Source organism: Protopterus annectens, chromosome 2.part0, assembly GCF_019279795.1.
Source record: "Protopterus annectens isolate FY-2018-M chromosome 2.part0, PAN1.0, whole genome shotgun sequence".
In the NCBI taxonomy this organism is placed as follows: Eukaryota; Metazoa; Chordata; order Ceratodontiformes; family Protopteridae; genus Protopterus; species Protopterus annectens.
Window position 1 is genome coordinate 16162632 of NC_056728.1, and position 20420 is coordinate 16183051.

The 20420-nt window shown below is 42.2% G+C and overlaps 1 protein-coding gene across 2 annotated transcripts in view; it reads right to left on the reverse strand.

The window, feature by feature from the left end:
- The window catches only part of LOC122792927 (spectrin beta chain, non-erythrocytic 1-like), a 1986067-nt gene that overhangs the window by 128227 nt on the left and 1837420 nt on the right, over positions 1 to 20420 (reverse strand). The gene's annotated exons all lie outside the window — the stretch shown is intronic.

Genomic DNA, 20420 nt, shown 5'->3' on the forward strand with positions numbered 1-20420 from the left:
AATGTAAAAATATCACTCACGCCTCAGTAAAACAACATGTCTTAAAGGGAGCAGCGGGAAATACTCCACAGTCACAGAACTGCAGAGAAGGGGAAAACATCACCATCAAATTGTTTTTACTCAGCATCTGTAGTACTGCACTCCATTTTACACACACACACACACACACACACACACACACACACACACACACACAGACACAGACACAGACACACACACACACACACACACACACACACACACACACACAGACACACAGACACACACACACACACACACACACACACACAGACACACACACAGACACACACACACACACACACACACACACACACACACACACACACACACACACACACACACACACACACACACACACACACACACACACACACACACACACACACACACACACACACACACACACACACACAAGCACACAAGCACACAAAGAACTACAAATGCAGTTCAAACAAATGGAAATATAGTAAAACGTTTGCCTCCCTGATACCCAACCACCAAAAAATAAAACTCTATAATTATGAAACACGTACACTGAATGCAGTGGTAATCCCTGAAATTGTCATTCTAAGCATCTGCTCCAATGTACAAGAATTTGCCCAAACTCTCTGAGATAAAACAACTAAATCCTACCAAGTAATCTATCCAAAAGACACTAAGAAAAAATGTGAAACTGCACTCAAAATCAACCAAAACACTGAAAAAGCGCAGTAGGCAGACGAGGGAACACTCCGACCAGTTAAAAAGTCACTCTGTTTAATAACAAATCCACGAAACAGCTCCACCAGCAGTAAACACAAGCATTAACGCAATTGATACAGCACTACGCGTTTTCCAAAAGACAGCATACACACCTCAGTTACATTATGTATTTGATTTTACTTTTGTCATTAATTAACCAGGAAAGTGAGCTGGCCCACGGACCCTTTCCAGTTATGACCAAAAAAACCCCACAATGAAACAAGCAGAATGTTGTTTAAATATGAATAGTAAACTGCAGTCATACATCTGACATACACATACATATGTACACACGAGTTTTGACAGTTACAGTTTGTACAGAACCGAAGAAATAGAGGTTACTAGAACAAATCTGTGCATTATTTATGAGGGGCAACTTGATCTGTAGCATATCCAAAAACAAATTGCTCCACAAACACTCAAACTTTGGATTTAAATCTCCACCAACATATAAATAAAACACAATGGAGAATCTCATATATCACCCAACATTTTCCCCATCTCCATTACAGTCTGCCCTTACATATAAACCAGGGAGGAACCAGGCTTCCATCAAGAAAACCTTTGAAGTCTGAATGGTTATCTACATATTCATTCCTGGCCTGATGTGCTTTTTCCATCTAGAAGTGGAAGGTGCATCACGAGCGTGGATATTGACAAAGCACAAGTTGTCTCCTGACTTGCTTGCCCTTTAATTTTTATGACTGTATAAAAAAAGATGAAGCAACTATTTATGCACAAGTGCCAAAAAGGTGCAGGAACTATAACAGAGGACTTCACATGAAAGTAATCTGCTAGGTTCACTGGCTGTAATCCGTTACTAGAGGAAACCTGCACATTAGTTTACAATAGATTTAGCCTTCCTTTATCAAAAGACACCTGTGTATGCAGTAGTACCATTACTTAACACAGAAACATGTAAAGCAATGCTTACAGTCTGATACAGAAGAAAATAAATATGCTATATGTCACACTGGCTCTTCAGCACTGTTATCCAAAACCTGCAGAGACCTGCTTCTCACATCCATGTTATGTAGAACTTCTGTTAAATTAAGGAAGAGAAGAAACTGTGCTACTTATGGTGACAATTGCACAGACTGCCCTCCCATGCAGAGATTGAAAGCACCTACTGGCCATGCCTTTAGCTTGAAAATATGGAACAAAAGATTAGAAGATGATTTTTATATGGGATTAATAGCTCTTTGAAGGGGAGACCCCATATCTGAAAGACATCTTGAAACACTTTTGGCAAAGGATTTGCTCAAGCATGTTTTTGTAAACTGCTTGTAAGTGGAGCCCCAGTACTATTGCTATCTTCCACTGTGTCCTACACCATCCCAGTCAGTCAGTACACCTTTTAAACATGCATGATCCCCTGTTTGTTCACATATCACATGACTGGGCTCGCCACACAAACTCATTCATCACTGTAAACAGTGGTATCCATTGGCTGAGGGGATGGCACTTCTGTTACAAAAGCTTTCTCAGATGTTACTGATTCTTCCTCATGTGCACACTGGTCAGGGGTAACATGAGGATGGAAGGCAACATGTGGCCTAATGCTCAAGGGCATTTCCCAGCTGTGACCCCCTCCTCCTAATCCAGGTACCAGAAAAATAGTCTTAACAAGTTGGGATCAGTCTGTGGCCATAAAATGCAGACCCATCACCATGTTCAGAAGTGGCCCATGAAGACCTTTGTGGTCTCATGCTTCAGGCTGGTTTTCAGTTGGTTGAGAGAAAAAAACCAGGCTGGTCAGACTGAACATCATTACAGCCAATTCTCTGTTTCCTATACAGTGAGGCTTTGACAAAAAAAGCTGTCTGGCTATAAGTAGAGAGATGAAACACTAAAGCCAGGCATTTGAATGCCAACCCCCAGAATAACTGAGAAACTAAACTGGAGGAAAGTGAGTGAACTGAACTGTCTCTACCCCACCCTGAACCTGAGGAAATGCCTGCATTCTTTGGTGGAACTTTGTATAAAGGCAAATGTTCTTCAAGTCCAAGGTGACCAAGAGGGTCACAGTCAATGCAATGTGAGAAGAGTCTGCAGGATAACCATTTCATATTTCTTGACCTTAATAACTTGTTTAAATTAGATGCATCCAAAAATGTCCTCCATCTTCACCCTTCTTGTACAGCAGAAACAGCCTTCTCCTTCTCCTCTCCTTCTCCTCTCCAATGGAGATGGCACTGCATGCATCACAAACAGCTGTATGATCTTTAGGGCTATACTCGCCTGATCTGGAGAAACAAGAACATCTCAATGAAAAGTGGGTAGAACTGAACTACAATCTGTATCCATCAGATACTATGCTTCACACCCAGATGTCTCATGTCAGGTTTAACCAGTTGTCTTTTAAGTCATCCAGCCTGCCTCTCAACAGGTGAGACACTGGAAACAAAGGGGAATTGGGACATGATTGGGAACACAGTCAGTAACAGCCAGGAGGATTTTGGTTTGGAGGGACCTTACCAACCCTCCTCCTGCTTTGCTGCTTCCCCTTTCTTTTTCAAGTCTGCAATGCCTGTTTCTTTTCATATGTCTTTTTTCTATGTATACCATTTGCTTCTTGCCTACAAAGAGGCCAGTGTTTACTTGAATAGCTCCTACTATAAAAGGGGGCAGAAAAGTGAAACATTCACTTCAGCATTCTTTCACCTTACCCTTTTTCTCCAAGTATTTAAAAAAGCTCATGCAAAGGTGACATAAACAACAACCCTTTGTCCAAAGGATGCATCGAAGAGCTGCCTCTTCACGTTCTTAGATAGGGGCATACTTCCTAATGCCCTGCTGTAGACACGTACTGAACTGTAGCAATATTTAATCTCAAGACTGCCCATCTTACAAGCAGTATGGGCTGACATAGCAACTTTATCTTTAATGTTCTCAACAAGCACATCCGCTGCCAAGTCCTTTGCTGGTCTCACTGTTTACAAACCAGATAGCGTCATCCTCACTCTCTGCCTCAGTAGTGCAATTTGCAAATGACACCACCATCATATGTGCTGCCCCCACACTAAATGAGCTACTAACCATAAATAACTTTACTTTAGCTGAAGCATGGTTCACTAACATCAAAATTATTCTTAATCCCCCAAAAAAAAAAACTGATTCTCTTCAGCCCTGGCAGATCCCCCTCCTCTAAAGAATGACTTTACAATCAAATCTAAAGATAATACACAAATCACCCCAACAACACACACAAAACTGCTAGGTGTTGAAATTGACTATAATCTGAAATTCAACATACACATAGCCCAAACAATCAAGAAAGTCAACAAAAAGCTTGGTCTCCTTTACAGGAACCAACAATTCATTACTAAACATACCAAAGCCGCTATTGCAAGGACTCATCTCTTATCTACCCTCCTTTATGCCTCCCTTATCTTAACCCAACCTTCGTCACACTGAACTAAACAAAATGGAATTGTGTTACAACAAGATTGCCAAGTTTGCTACCGATGCCTCTCATAGATCCCATCACTGCCTAGCTCTCAAGAAACTTAATTGGCTTGGGTTACCACAACTTCTCCTACTGAAACAACTGTCAATGGCACACAAGCTCTACTACCTCCCAGACAAAACCTCACCACTTCAGCATCTAATTCACCCCTACACCACCACCAGAGCATTAAGATCTAGCAATCAAAACCTCATAAATATCATCAAGCATAAAAATGATACTGGAAAATCTCTCTTTGCCTGCATTATTGCCAAAATCTGGAATTCACTCCCATGCCAGTTAACTTCTACCTCCTCTACTTTCCAATTTAATAAACTCCTCAAAACCCACTATTTAAATAACTGGCTTTGCTGATGCTACTCCCCAGGTTAATCCATGCCACTGCACTGTTGTATGGGGGTCTGCTAAGGATCAACTTTTTGTCTTTGTCCCTCTCTCCCATAGTATACTTACTTATCCAATAAGTCCTTCACAGCACTGGTTGACTTATTCAACCAATGTTATTGTTCTGAAAGAACTAATAACCATCAAAAACAAAATGCATCTCTCTAAAGGTCATTTTGTATGATTTACTATAGAAATGATTTTCAGTTAAAAATTGTTAGTCTTTGTTTATGCACACTTGTCTGTATTCTTAATATGTATGCTCATATGTCTCTGGTTTTATTCTCTCTTATGTACTGCACTATAATTTGCAACTCTCAAATGTTCAATTTTGTAGGATTTACTATAGATATGACTTACAATTAGAATTTGTTAATCTTTGCATATGCATACTTGTCTCTATTCGTAATATATATGCTCATATGGCTTTGGTTTTATTTTCTCTTAAGAACTGTACTGTTATTTGGAGCTTTTCTCCCCGGGCGTTCACTGAAAATGGACCTGTGTCCAGTCAGACTTTCCAGGTAAACAAATGTAAAATAAATAATAAAAAAAATAAGTAAAAGTCCATCATTTCATCACTGGTACAGATAAAAGGCTTCTTTCCTCATTGAGCCTTTTCACATTTAAGTTTTAATGGATACAGTTCATTGCATTGCAAATTCTACCTTCCTATTGGGGATCTCCCTGTGCAGAGGTACTACAGCATATAAAGCCCATCAGTGTGCTAATGACCACACACAGGACTAAAGCACCCTCAGTTAACATGGTGAAGTGTCTGGCACAAGTACATGTATGCAAATACTGAAGTGTCTGGCACACACACATATATGCGCATGATGACGTGTCTGGCACACACGTGTATGCACATGATGACGTGTCTGACACACATGTGTATGTACATGATGACATGTCTGGCACATACACTTGTATGCACATACTGAGGTATCTGGCGCACACACGTGTATACACATACTGAACTGTCTGGCACACTATAGGGTTGCCAGCTATTTGCCACTAAACCGGACTAAGGTCACGCTTGTTTGCATCACCTACCCCCCCACTTCCCACCCCTCCCCACCCATGCCCCACCATTTTGTGACCTCATCGACACATGGGAACGCCTTTTTCTGTTCTGGATGCCTGCTTTCAGCATTTCTCTTCCCAGTTGCCATAAACAGTTAGAAACTCCTCTCTCACTGCATTGTCTTGTGCTTTTATCTCTACAGTTATTACAGATATTTGATTTACACACATGTATATGCAACTGAAATAACCCCTAAACAAAACTGCACAACGATATGATATCTCAAAGCAATCATATATGTGAGCATAAAACTCTAATGCAACAGTATGTAAGACTGGGTCATCAAGTGGAGAAGTCCTTAAATTTCATCAGGTCGGCAGTTTGCTGTAATAGATTTGCCCTTGAATAAGGTTTAAAGACAGAAGGGTATGAGGGTTTAATCCTTACAGTGATTATTAGTGAGCTGTGGTTAGACTTGGGCAGTAATGATGCAACTAATAGTAGAGCTTATTGGGTTTATATTGGTGATGACCAAATCTAATATGTCTGGCCTCATAGCTGGAATATGTACAAGTTGGTCTGAGGAACTAGTGTTTATAAAATTTAAGAAGCACTGTGCATACTTATTTGAGGTGATGTAGCTTAAATGGTTAATTGAAAGAGAGTTGAAATCCCCCAGGAAAACAGTACTTAGTGAGGAGGGACTCCATTTTGTTCAGCTACGCATTGTAGAATGCTGATGACATGACACAGAGAGAGGTACAGTAGCTGGCTATGACAGTGTAAGGCTTTTTAATGACAGTACGTAGAATATGGAGGTACTCAAGATCATTCACTGTCTTATGAGTCTTGATGTGATTTTGATTCCAATTTATTCTTGAATGACCATCATATACAATTCTCTGAAATCTGTTTTAAGGAATTCAGAACAATTTTTAAAAAGCCAGCCAAAGAAAGTAGCTAAATTACAGGCTTTTGTAGGGGCTATCATTTTGTAGCCCAATGCAATAAGCAATGACAAACCCTCCCCCACCCTCTTCCTGATGTGTCAAAGATAGTACTGCAATCCAAGAGCTGTTAATCAACACTTCAGAGAACTTGCTCTGCTATGCAGCAGTGTCTGTAGTGGAAGGAAATGATTTTTACTATTATCCTGAATGATGGAGAAGTGTGCTAAAGTGCTTGCTGCTTTGTTCAAATGTAATTTACAAACAGTACAAAAACTGCAACTATCTGTTCTTGAATTTGTGTTAGCAGATTTTTAAACTAAAGCACAAATGCCTTCATACATTACATTTTCCAACTTCCATTGCACTGCTTAATGTTTACTGCAGCATTAGTAGCACTTCATCAAAACCATAATCATAGAATTGATAAATCAGTGCTTACGTGTTTAAGACTAACACTACTTGGTCAGCTATTATAGGTTGCCATTTTTTTTAGATGCACAGAGTGGGGCATTCTTACCGAAACGTGAGAATGTGCAGGACAAACCATGTCATCATCAAATGAAAAATTATTTCATCTTACAACAAAATAAAGAGTCAGTGATGTGCAGTGCTGGTTATTTATACAAATTTATATGAGATTAAGATGACTTAAATATAGTAACAAAGGTTTCTGTGACATTTAGAAAAAAGTTAGAAATTAAAAATGATTTCTTACAATATATCAAGACATTTGGTATTTTTCATACCCCCCTCCCCCCAAAAAAAAAAACCTCAGTACTGCTCTGCAAAAAAGAGACAGGTGGTAACCCGCTCAACTAGGTGCACTGATACTGCTTTTCTTTCATGACATTTTTGTCTTTTTTTTTTTATGACAAGTAAGGTACGTTGTCGCCTCACAGCAAGACATTGTCGCGTTCGATTCTCAGCTAGAGCGTCTTCTGTGTGGAGGCATGCATGAATGGGCATCCCTTCGTGCATCAGGGCTGGTAACTCGGCACGTAAAAGCCCCTACCAAACATTAGCGGACCGGAGTTCCGCTGTGGCGACCCCTAACCGGGATAAGCCAAAAGACACAACAAGTTGCCTACAAGACTGTGGCCAGTATCTCACAAGAACTATTATATTTCTTTTGTCTGTGCTATGTCATGGAGTCAGAGATAAATTCCTATGGAAAAATATTGGATAAGTTAAGCTTAAGGTAGGTGGGCTTTCTCTTCCTTTAACTGTAAGGCAAGGAAATGAAAGCTCCATTAAGTACGTTTCTGGTACTTGAACAAAACTGGAACAATACTGCACTGAGAAAAGTATCTTAAGGGTTGAATTAAAGTGTAGGAGATGATGGACTTTTCCTTTAATGTACACTATTGTTAAACACTGCTGTCCCTTTAAAAGGGTAGTGAAAATACACTTCTTTAAAGGTCCACTGGACAAATCGCTACATTAAAGGCACACTCCACCCTCACGTCCATGAATACTCAACCAAAAGTTTTTTTTTATCCCTACAAATTCATCCCAGGTGCAGGCAGTTGACTAATCTCAGTAAAATGTTTAACAATTCTAAATGTCACTGCTTTGGTAGCATAGGACTGGAAAGCCCATCCCCATCCATTCTTCATGCATTGTATCACATCGTTTCTGGAAGGATTTGTCTCCTCCTTCATTAAGTACCCTTGACACAGTCCAATGAGTAGTTGCACCTGTTTAGGCACTGCCCACAATGTGATATAGGCTGTATACTGTCTTGCTGAGGTAACAGTTGTTACAAAAGTAGTAGTCATGTCATTGTGGAACACATGTTTTTGTTGTGGAACTCTTCCATCAGTGATTGTTTCCCTCAGGAGTGAAAACCATATTGGAGCATTTCTTTTGTAGTGAAATTGGATCAAAGGATCATAGGAGATTACTTGGCTATTGAACTGGAGGTCATTTTATGCCTTGCTGTTTCATCCCACTCTAATACCATAGAAACGCTAGTCAATACCCAAGATCGCATTTATCGATGACTGCCCATGTCTAGGAAGGTTATGGGTGCTATCCCCAGTAAGAATTCATGGTGCCCCTTCCACTTGTCCAGGTTCCTCTTGAACAGTGTCATAGAGGTGATTTGTTTCACATGAACTGGTAATCTTTTCCAAAGATGTGACAGTTGCTGGAAGATAAATCTATCCCTCCAGCATAAGTACTTAAGTCACAGGTTGTACTTAGATCCCTGGAACTGGTAGCCTTAGTCCTGTTTGATTTACTGATATGCAGCAAGTTCATTAGGTTTGGGTCTTGGATTGCTCTGTAGGCCAGGCATAAGTCTCCCCTAAGAAGTCTATATGACACTGAGTATAGTGAAAGGGACTTTATTCAGTCTGTGTAAGCCACATGCTGGAGCCATTTGATCTTCTTCATTAGAAACCTTTGAGGTCTCTCCAGTTGCTGCAAGGGGTTTGTACAGTACATGCTGAACAGGGCGTTATACTCAATTATGGGCCACATTAGTGCTGAGTATAGAGGGGTTGTAACTTCTTTTGCTCTCTAACAATCAAGTGTGCTACATAGAAAACCTTCCTTACTACAGTAGACACATGGTGATCAAAGTTAAGATTGAAGTCAACTTGTGATCCCAGGTCTCTTAACACTTCGTGAGTACTCAGGGTATTGTTGTTGATTTGACAGTGTGAAGGAACACTGTTTGTGCTGAAGAGAATTTCTTTGCATTCAGTTTGAAACCGTGACAAATACACCACTTGTTGGTCTGAGTGAGACCCTCCTGGAGTACACTGACATCCTTTGGAATTCAATGATTGCACCTAGTCCACAGTCGTCTGCAAACTTGATCAGAACAACCCCTTAGTTTTGACCTGAACTTCTAAGAAGTATGTACCAAACAGTAAGGGGGTCAGCACTGACACTTGTAGCACTCCACTGGTAACAGGTCTACTGGTTGATGTGGAGTCACCCACTTTGATAGTGTGTGTCCGGTTTGTGAGCCAGTTGGCAACCCATCTTACAACAAAGGGATTTACATTCAGTTTGCTAAGTTTATCAGTAATTCCTGAATGTGGCATTTTGTCGAAAGGCTTTGACAAGTTGAGGTATGCTGTGTGCACACATATGCCCTCATCAGTTGCTCTGGTCACATTTTCAAAGAAGTTCACCAGATTTAACAGGCAGGATCAGCCCTTGAATAAGCTGAATTGGGTAGGATCCAGGGTTTGGAAGTTGCGTACGTCTTCATTTATGAGGTCCAGAATGACACGTTCTATGGTCTTACAAATGAGGCTGGTCAGGCTTATGGGTCAGTAATTCCTCGGGTCTGTTGCTAGGCCACCTTCGTGAGGGGGAATAACTGTTGCTGTTCTCCATTCACAGGAACAAAGACTGTGGTTAGGCTATGATTGAAAAGGGTGCTTAATGGTGATGCTAGTATATGTTTTAGCCTGTTTAGAAGATAGCCTGGGATGTTATCTGGTCCTACAGAGGCTGTGTTTTTTTTCCTTGGACAAGGCTTTGAGGATCTGCTCTTCAAATATGTAGGGCAGGGAGAGGGAGTTTGGAGGAAGGTTTGTGATAAGTTAGGAGGGGAAATTTTCATCAAACCTATCCACTAGCAGGTTTGCTATACCTGTGGGGTCAGTGCGTATGTATACAAGTCAAGTAGAGGACCTCACTGGCCCTCTTCAAGAGGGATCTTTATGAGTGGATGGGAAATAGAAAGATCACCATGGGGATCACTCCAGTGGCTCTACTTGATAGAGGCACTGGAAACTAACTTCGGGTGGCACGATGCCAGGGCACTTCTATGGGCTAGGCTTGTAAAGGCTCCAGGGCCATTAGCCTAGTACACACCTATGAACTTATGAACCTATAAAGGAGTGAAATTTTCACCAAACCCATCCACTAGCAGGTTTGCTATCTCTGTGGAGTCAGTGTGTGTGTGTGTGTGTGTGTGTGTGTGTGTGTGTGTGTGTGTGTGTGTGTGTGTGTGTGTGTGTGTGTGTGTGTGTGTGTGTGTGTGTGTGTGTGTGTGTGTGTGTGTGTGTGTGTGTGTGTGTGTGTGTGTGTGTGTGTGTGTGATACCATTGCTCACTAGTTCTACACATGCTTGGGTCCTACCTTTTAGGCTACATGTGTAGCTGTAAAAGGAATTATGGTTATCCTTGGCTGTATTTGTTAAGTTTCTCTCAAAAGAGCCCTTACAGGATTTGACAAGTTGTCTTATTTGCCTGTTGAGGCTGAGGAGGGTGCTTTTCCATTGTTGGGGCCTTGCCTTTCTTTTCTTGGACAGCAACTTTTTGCATTTATTGTAAAGTTTGTTAATGCTGGATGTCCACCATGGCAGATTGTTTTTACTTGGGGCTCTGGCTTTGATTCTTTCTGGTACAACCAAGTTTATACACTTACGCAAGTGACTGTACAGGGCTTTAGTGTAAGCTTCAGCAAAGTTACCACTTTCAGCTTGTAGTGGGCTTTGAATGTATTTATATCTTCACTTAGGAGGGTATAGTTTGCCTTGGTAAAGTTATTTAGTCCAATTTCACCCTTTGTGAGTTCTGGTGTTAGTGCCAGCTTGAAGGTGACTGTTTTGTGGTCAGATTTAACTGAGTGTCCGACAGTTGCAGCAGTGCATCTGTTTGAATTGTCAGTGAGGACATCTAGAATGTTTGTTCCTCTTGTCAGGGAATGAACAATTTGTTCCAGGGCATTTGAATTAACAAAGTCAAGGAACTTTTGCGCTAGTGAGCTGGGGCTAGTGTAGGTTTCCCAGTTAACGGTGGGATAATTGAAATCTCCCATAACCAGAGTTTTCCGTAAAATTTGGAATGTCTCCAATTTGGTCAAGTAGGCTTTGTGGGCATCATGACCCATGGAGGGGGATCTATAACTGGCTATGATTTGATTGGGCATCTTACCCACCGATAACCTAAACTTGCGAGTAACTCCCTGGAATTGTCCAGTCTAACTAGACGGGAGGTGAATTTATCTCTAATATAGATAGAAACACCAGCTTCTTTGGTTTTCACACGTTCATTTTGTGGTCTACAAGTGTGGAAGGCATTGTAGCCTTGCAAGGCCAGGGTACTCTCTGAGGCCTTGAACCAGGTTTCTGTGACTGCACAGACATCTACATCCTCCAGTAATAGAAGTGCTTCCAAGGTATGCAGTTTTTGGTTTAAGCTCCTAGCATTTAGCAACATAAACCTTATTTTGTTCTGGTTGGCTAATTTCATGTCGGTAAGCACTATGGGGGAAACAAGAGCCTTTGGCAGTAGCCAAAAGCCTAAAGGTGCCAGGTACAAATTGTCTCTGGCAAAGCAGCGAGTTTTGTCAACCATAGCTTCACAAGCTGACAGGAACTGGATCCCATTACAAAGGCACTAAAAACTAAGACAACTATTGAAATCAATCATTTTTTGTTTATAGGGCAGCCACAGTGGTGCAGAGGTTAGCGTTGTCGCCTCACAGCAAGAGGTTCTCCAGTTCGATCTTCGGCTGGGGTGCCTTCTGTGTGAAGTCTGCATGTCCTCTCTGTGGTCGCGTGGATTTCCTCCTGGTGCTCCGGTTTCCTCCCACATCCCAAAGACATGCTGTAGGTAGACTGGACACTCTAACTTGGCCTTAGGTTTGAGTATGTGCATGTGTGTGCCTTCCGTGGAAGGTTGGGTGCCAGGCTGGCAACTCGACACTGTAAAACTCCACTGCCAATCATGAGCGGACGAGTGATCCGTTGTGGCGACCCGTAAATGGGAAAAGCCAAAAGAAGAAGAAGAAGAATCATTTTTTGTTTATACTGCAGTATCATTCTAGGTGAGAGTAGCATGCTGCTCAAGGTTAGGGACATACCTGCCTGGACGCATACTCAGAGAGCTCAACCATGTGGCTAAAGTCTTTGCAAACCACAAAAACACGAAGTGTAGTAGCTTGCATAAATTCATTTTTTCTTTATGCTACTACATAAAAAAAGCTTTTGCCAATAAAAATGTATCAGTAATCTTTTTTCTTTTTCCCCTGATTGTTTCGCTCATGAATGTCAGCCTTTACAAAGTGCCAAGTAGAAGAAATGCCCCTACTGTACCACTGTATTTCTGGTCATGGATAAAAATGAATTAAATAATTCCAGTTACCTTGTAATCTGCTTGATTTTAAACAGATTGACGTATTACTGAACTCGTTTGGAAAGCATAGCAAGAATTCTAGACTTCTGAGGAAGTAAAACTTCCAAAATGCACAAACTTACCGGTAAGAACAGGTTATAGGAAGATGAATAATGCTGGCAGCCTTCTTAAAGGAGGAAAAAAAACTGATTTCAAATAATGTGTTGAGATTAAAGGTTTTTGAAAGCAAAGTATCCTAAGCAGAGTTTAGGACCAGTTTCATTTAATATTCTTGCCTCCATGTGGTGCAGAGAGATCAGTATGGTTGAAATTGCCAGTAAATAGAAAAAGATTAAGCTTTTTGAGCAACAAAAGAAGAAGACTGTGAAAAGAGACCCTGACAGAGTGCTCAGTAATGTAGCTGAAAGAGTACCTGCCTAAATGTATTCTGCAAAGTCCATCATAATACACTCCTGGACCAAAAATTTTGAGAGAATAAAACATTATTGCTTAGACTAGTTTCTGCAGGTTCAAAAAGTTGGAAATAGGGTGCACAGCAGAGAAACGGCTAATCGTGGAGCACTCCAGTTACTTGTCACTGAGGAGGGAAACTTGTCAAAGAAAGCTCCCAGAGATGAACAGCTAGTAGAAGGACACACACAGCGTTGGCCTACACAGATTCATATTTCAGGTGCATTCAAAAGCAAATGCCATTGTAGACTCCACATTTGATCCTGGGGCCATTCATATTGTCAGGGTGGATGCAGTAGCACTACAAGACTTTGAACTGATTATGGTCCAGTTTGGTGGTATCAAATATGTTGGGAAAGCCTGAAGAGTTGCAGTTCTTGAATAGATAGCTAGCACTGCAGCATAGTTTGGTTCTATCTCATTAGTCTCTGTGAAAAATGTGTAAACCGCATACGGTATGCTACAGTACACAGCTGGGATGGTTATAACTTAACTGTAATTATAATGTGTCAGAAAGCTATGTCTTAGTTACAAATTGGTTTCACACAGTTGTCTCTGCCAAGTTGACTTGAACCTGGGTACACGAGTCGGAGAAATTTTTGAGAGGAAGAATTGGCAGGATATTAACAAAACATGCTCAGGTCACTATCAACCAACTGGGTAGGCCTCAGTGGATTGTTCAGACAATAAAGAAAACTCAGTACTTCAATGCACAGAATAGAGCTAGGGTCAGGAAATACTTAAACCAAACAACTGCATACACACTAAAAGTGGACTTCACTTTCTGAAGGATACAACACTAACTGTTATCACACACAAATAGTAGCTTTATTTATTTGAAGTTCTGGACAGGTACCCTCTTTTGCCAACACTAATTTTCCAAGTTTTTTTAATAGACTTGGTGTAGTATTGTAGTTTGAGCCCTACTACCCTTCACAGGATGAGTCTTGAAGCTTCATTGAGCTGTATACCCTTTATTTCGCTAATTCCCGTGTATAAGCAGGAGCTGGGTGAAGGATCCTGAGTATTGTTATACTTTGTGTGTCAGGAGATACTTTATTATCCCCTGTTCAGTAATTAATCTCCAACTCCAAATGCATGATGTACTGTGACACTAGTGTTGATTAACATGCATGTTGCAGTAAGGATGTTTGCCAGCTTTGCCCTTTCATGTCGCTTTCATTGTGTTTACCAGATGTACTTCATGCTCACATGTTTGTTGGGAAGCACAATTACCTCTAACAGGAGAAGTGGCCAATGGCCAAGACTTTGCCACTAACTCTCCTACAACAGGCTGTCTGACATTACAGGTCGGTGCAATCTCTGATAGGACTCCATAGGCTGGCTAGAAGTCATATTGATAGAAGATTGCTTGACTTTAGTGCAGGCTCAAATATTTAAAATTTAGCATGAGTTCATTGTTTACTCCACTGCTTTACTGCATTTTCTGACATTCTATAACCACTCTATTCCTGCCAGTGTGGTACTGTGCATTATCACAATTGCCATGTAATAACTGTGGAGTTTTCTTCTAGACAGTTGCTCTTTTCAGATGTGCACAGTTCCTGACACAGATGTAATGTGCATCTCACGCTCCATCAAGCCATGTGACTTGGCCATCATTATTGCAGCTGTTGCACAAAAGATATAGGGGCAACATGGGATGTCAGTCATTTACAGTTCAATGGCAATGCAGTTATCCAGTTTAGGTTTAGTGGAATTCAAACCAGCAAGGTCTGCAGAGCTCTGTACAGCCGAATTGATCATGCAGGATGTTTTCCACCCAGTATATACTCTGGTTTCTTAAAAGATAATTTTGCTCTCAATACAATATTTAGTGTAACGTGTGATTCTACTGTTGTGTTTTGTCTTGCATGCTAATTTGATAGTTTGGTTTTAGACAACTGCCTGCCATTTAAAGAGCAGCTGTGGAAATGAATTTGTTGTTTGGATGTGGCATTCTGCACATAATACTTCTTCACAATGGTCATTTTATAGAGAGATTTGTTTCTGTAGAAGCAGAAAGTACAGTTGTGTACACTTACCATAAATGTAGATGTTTGAGTGTATTCACTGTTGCAGTCATCTCACTTGGTTTATCTGCCTGCAGGTAGCCCTCAGTCGGCCCGAATACCAAAGTCTTAGTATTTCTGTGTCGGATGATGTCGCTTCTTCCATGACGTCAGATTGTCAGGGGTATAAAAACAGGCAGCCGACACCATTGCATCAGTTTTTCTTTTCCCAAATGTCAGGAACCCCCAAATAGGGAGCAAGTATATGGTGCGGAAACCACCACCAGTAAAAAGTAAATATCAATACCATCAGGAATATCCATAGAGAGGAGAGACAGAAAGATAGAGAAAACCAGGGGGCTGGAGGGAAACCAGGACTGCAACAGTGAATACACTCAAACATCTACATTTATGGTAAGTGTACACAACTGTACTATGTTCTTCATGTTTCACTGTTGCAGTCATCGCACTTGGGTTGATTCCCAAAGTTGAGGAAGGGTGGAGGCAGTCAAGAAGAGTTAGGGCTGGCTGGTAGGCCCTGCAAGACTGCTGTAGCCCTGGATTTGGAAAAGATAGGTAAGAGGTAATGCTTGGTGAAGGTGTGTACAGAACTGCAGGTTCCAGCTTCCAGAATGCCCCTTGTAGGGACTCCCCTGAGAAATGCTGTAGAGGTAGAAGTATCCCTAGTGGAATGTGTTCTGACCCCTGGAGGGGTTGGTTTTCCATGATGTTTGTAACAGAAATGAATGCAGTGTGCTATCCATTTGGAAATGGTTTCTTTAGAAATGGCCTTGCCCCCGCCCCTGTTGCAAAGTTGACTAGCAGCTGGTCAGATTTTCTGAAAGGCTTAGTTCTATCAAGGTAGAACCTGAGCTGTCTGTGCACGTCCAAAGAGTGCAGGATCCTTTCCCCTTTATTCTGAGGATTAAGGAAGAAGGTTGGCAAATGGATGGATTGGTTTAGGGCCACACTGGACACCACCTTAGACATAAAGGACAGGTTAGTCCTGAGGGAAACCCTGTCAGCATGGAAGATAATAAAGGGTTCCACCGCCATCAGTGCCTGTAGCTCAGACACTCTTCTAGCTGAAGTGATGGCTAGAAGCAAGGCTGTTTTCCAAGAGAGGAATTTTAACTCTGCTGAAGCAGCAGGTTCAAAAGGGGGAAGCGTGAGCTTTTCCAGTACAAAGTTAAGGTCCCAAGCAGGGGTGGGTGCTCTCCTTGGGGGCCTTAAGTTGTTGGCCCCTCTCAGGAACTGTTTGATGAGAGGGTGAGAAAATAGAGGTGGCTCAGTACTGCAATGATCCAAAATGGCAGAGGCATGAATCTTGATGGAGGAGAAGGCTAGGCCTCTGCTGAGTATCTCTGGCAGGTAATCCAGGATTAGAGGTAAGGACGGCACTGCTGTGTCCTTTCCTTTAGACTGAATCCAAGAACAATATCTTTTCTATTTTTCCGCATAGGATTTTCAAGTACTAGTTCTTCTGGCTTCAAGAATGACGTCCAGCACCTTTTTACTTAGGGTTGCTGGTGGAGTATTCAAGGAATAAGCCAGGCTGCAAGATTTAGGGTTTGTGGATTGTGGATTGTGGATGTAAAATCTGTCCCTCCTGCTGTGTCAGCAGGGTAGGGGTCTGGTGTAGGTGCCAGGGTGGTGCTGCTGTCAGGCTGCACAGGAGTGGGTACCAGTGCTGGTGTGGCCAGTCTGGGGCAATGAGAATTGTCCTTGGCCTGTCTTCTTTTATCTTGAGTAGTACTCTTGAGAGAAGGTGCAGAGGGGGAAAGGCATAGACTGAGAGGTTTTCCCATTGAAAGGATAGGGTATCCAACTTCCAGGCCCTGCTGTGAGGGTTCCTGGTGCAGAATTTGCTTAACTGGTGGTTGTGGGGGGAGGCAAAGAGATCCACCTCTGGGGTCCCCCATCTCTGGATCAGAAGGTTGAAGGTGCTGGGCTTCAGTTTCCACTCATGTGGGTCTAGAAGATTTCTACTTAAGTCATCTGCCAGTGAATTTTGTTTGTCTGGCAGGAATTGAGTTTGTAGATGGACCTAGTTGTCCAAAGCAATGCTCCACAGAGTCATGGCTAACCTGCAGAGTGCATAAGAATGGGTACCCCCCCCCCCCGCTTGTTTATGTACCACATAACTGTGGTGTTGCCTGTTTTTATCAGCAGTTGTCCTGGAAGAATTAGGTGTCTGAAAGATGTCAGAACATTCTGTACAGCTAGCATCTCCTTTTGGTTGATGTGCAGGAGAATTTAGCTTGGGCTTCAGTGGCACTGAATGCATTTGCCAGCCATGTGGACCCCCCATGCACAGCCTGATGCATCTGTGGTCAGGGTTTGGGCAGCATGGGGTAGAGTAAAATGCAGTCCCTTGTTGTGGTTGCATGCTTCTGCCCACCAAAGGAACTCTGCCCTCAGACAAGGTATGATAGGAATGACTGTTTCCAGATCCTGAGAATGTTGGCACCAAAGACTTTTTAAGTACCATTGAAGTTTCCTCATATGCAGTCTTGCATATGGAATTAGCAGAATACATAAGGCCATGAACCCTAGGGCTTGCAGTACCTTTCTTGCAGTTAGCTGGGTTCTGGTGTCCATTTGTTTGAAGCAGCCTGTCAGATAGACCTGTTTTTCTGAAGTGAGAAATGCCATCTGGGAAGTTGTGTCCAAGCTTGTTCCCAGGAATACAATATTTTGCCTGAGTACCAGTTGTGATTTCTTTTCATTGATGGTGTACCCCAATGAAGTGAGAAGTCTTTTTACAAATGCCAGGTGCTGAAGCAACAATTCCTGGCTGTTTGCCTGAATCAGGTAGTCATCCAAGTATGGGTAAATTTGGATATTATTCTGCCTGCAGTATGCAATGGCTGGAGCCAGGAATTTTGTGAACACTCTGGCACAGCAGATAAGCCAAAGGGATAAAGGGAAGTGCAAAGAACTGATGATGCATAGATCCTGCCCTGAAATGTAGATATTTCCTGCATGATTCCCTGATGGGGATGTGCAGATAAGCTTCTTTTAAGTCTATGGTGACTAACCAGGAATCCTTGGCTAGCATAGGGAGAAGCTGTTGCAGGGTAAGCATCCTGAATTTTGGGACCACCAGGAAGGTGTAGGAATTGAAAGATCCAGGATTGGATGCCAGAAGCCCTCTTTCCTGGGTACTAGGAATAGTCTGGAGTAGAAACCCTGACCCCTTTGTTCTACTGTAACTGGCTAAATAGCTCTGATGTTGAGCAGGGAAAGAACTTGGTTTTGAGTCTCTGCCACTGGTTTGGAGGAAGGTCTGGAAACCCGCTTGGGGTTGGCAGTGAAAGGAAATAAAATATGTACCCTTGGGATACAATGTTGAGGACCCATCAGGCCTGACTGATGGACATCCAGTTTTTTGCAAGAAGGGCAAGATTTCCTCCTAGGGGCACAAGCAATTGGGCAGGGCTGGGAAGTAGAATTGAGAAGACATTGTGAATTTTTTCCATAGGGAGGTGGCATACCACTCCCTGTTTTAGGGGTGGGAGCACTCCATTTCTTAGATCTCTGCATACACTGAGACTGTAGTCTGGGTGGTCTGTTTCCCCTGGGTCTTGCTTGGGAAGGTCTGGAGGAGGCTGGAAAGGACCAGTGTTTTGAAGGGCAATGCCTACTGAATTGAGGTGGTTGCACTTGTAAAAATTCTTTAACAGTTTGCATAGATTTAACTTTTTCTTCCATCTTTTTAAGAACTTCTTCTGCTTTGGTGCCAAACAAAATGTCCTTATTTAAAGGAGCGTCTAGTAATTTGGATTTGACATGATCTGACAAGGTCTTCTCCTTCAGCCAAGCATGTCTTCTTAATACAGAGCCAGTGACTGCGGCCCTGCAAGATGCTTCAAGGGCTTAAAAGCCACACTGCAAAATATGCTTAACTTGGTTTGCAGAATGCATAAGCTCTTGCAAATCTTTATTTTCTGTACAATCTGGAAATATTACCATTTTTTGTTTAATGAGTTCCATAATATGTTGCTGGTACTTCAGCATGTGAAACTGGCAATTCAATGCCCTGATAGCAAGAGTTGCAGAGGTATATACCTCCTTACCCCATCTATCTAAAACTCTGGAATCCCTGTCCGAAGGTGCTAGGATTTTTGGCTGTAGTAGCCTTAATACCTTTAGGTCCCTGGGAAATGATCTCTGGATCAGCAGTAGAATTCTTGAAAAGAAACTTGTGGGAATCAGGTACTCGGTAGTACCTGTCAGGTTTCCTAGGGGCCGGAGGTAAGGTGTCTGGAGTAAGACTGGATTCCATGAAAACATCATCCACAACATCCAGGACAGGGGGAATAGCTAAAGGCCTGTGCTGAGGTAGCTCTAAAAATTCTCTGAGTCTCTTTTTGGACTGAGAATAGTCTTGGCATTCCCAATGGAAATGTTCTCTTAAAGTATGCAAGGTTTCACCAAAAGAGAAATCCTCTGGAGGGAGGCAGGGGGAATGGACTCCTCTGCATTTGAATCCTCATAGGCTGATAAGGGCATGTCCTGATAATCAGAAAGGTCATAGTCATCTGACTCCTGGTCTGTAGAATCTGAATGCAACTGAATGATTTGTCTCTTAGCAGGGGAAGGCTGGCTTTCCCTAATTAGCGTTATAAGGTCTTCAGCCATTCTAAGCATTTGTTTTTGTGGCTTGGGGATCTGAGCATGTGCTTTGGTCGTCGGTTTTCTAGGTGTAGTGCGTACTCTGGGCTAAGATTCTCAGTAGTTTCGGCTAAAAATAAGTCGTCAGCTTGATTCAAACATCGGCAGGCCGGAAAACACCTTCAGAAGCTGGTGCCTGCACAGCGGCTCTGGACCCATCCAAGGTAGAGACATCTGCTGGTTCCATAGTCAAAGAAGCATCTCATTTCATACCAGACTCCAAATGGGTCTCAGCAGAGGGCTGCGAATCCATAGAAGCGGGCATCAGGGGCTGCAAAGGTGCCTCACTGAGTACCGGTGGACTGGCAACTAGGTTAACGGAAGTGTCATCGGCAGTTTTGGACCTATGCGGTCTGTCTCTATCTTTATCCTTATGTTTTTTCAGAAGAGCAGTAGTCGGATGGCTTACTGAAGCCATTTTGGAATACGGAGATGAATAGCGAAAGAATTTAACAACAAAAATAGCCCGATGACGAATGGTTCTGGCATTAAACAAGGCAGAAAACCGACAGCGAGGGACATCGTGGTCTGGGCCTAAACAGGTGATGCAGTAAGAATGAAAATCTCTGTGAGGTATTTGCTTTC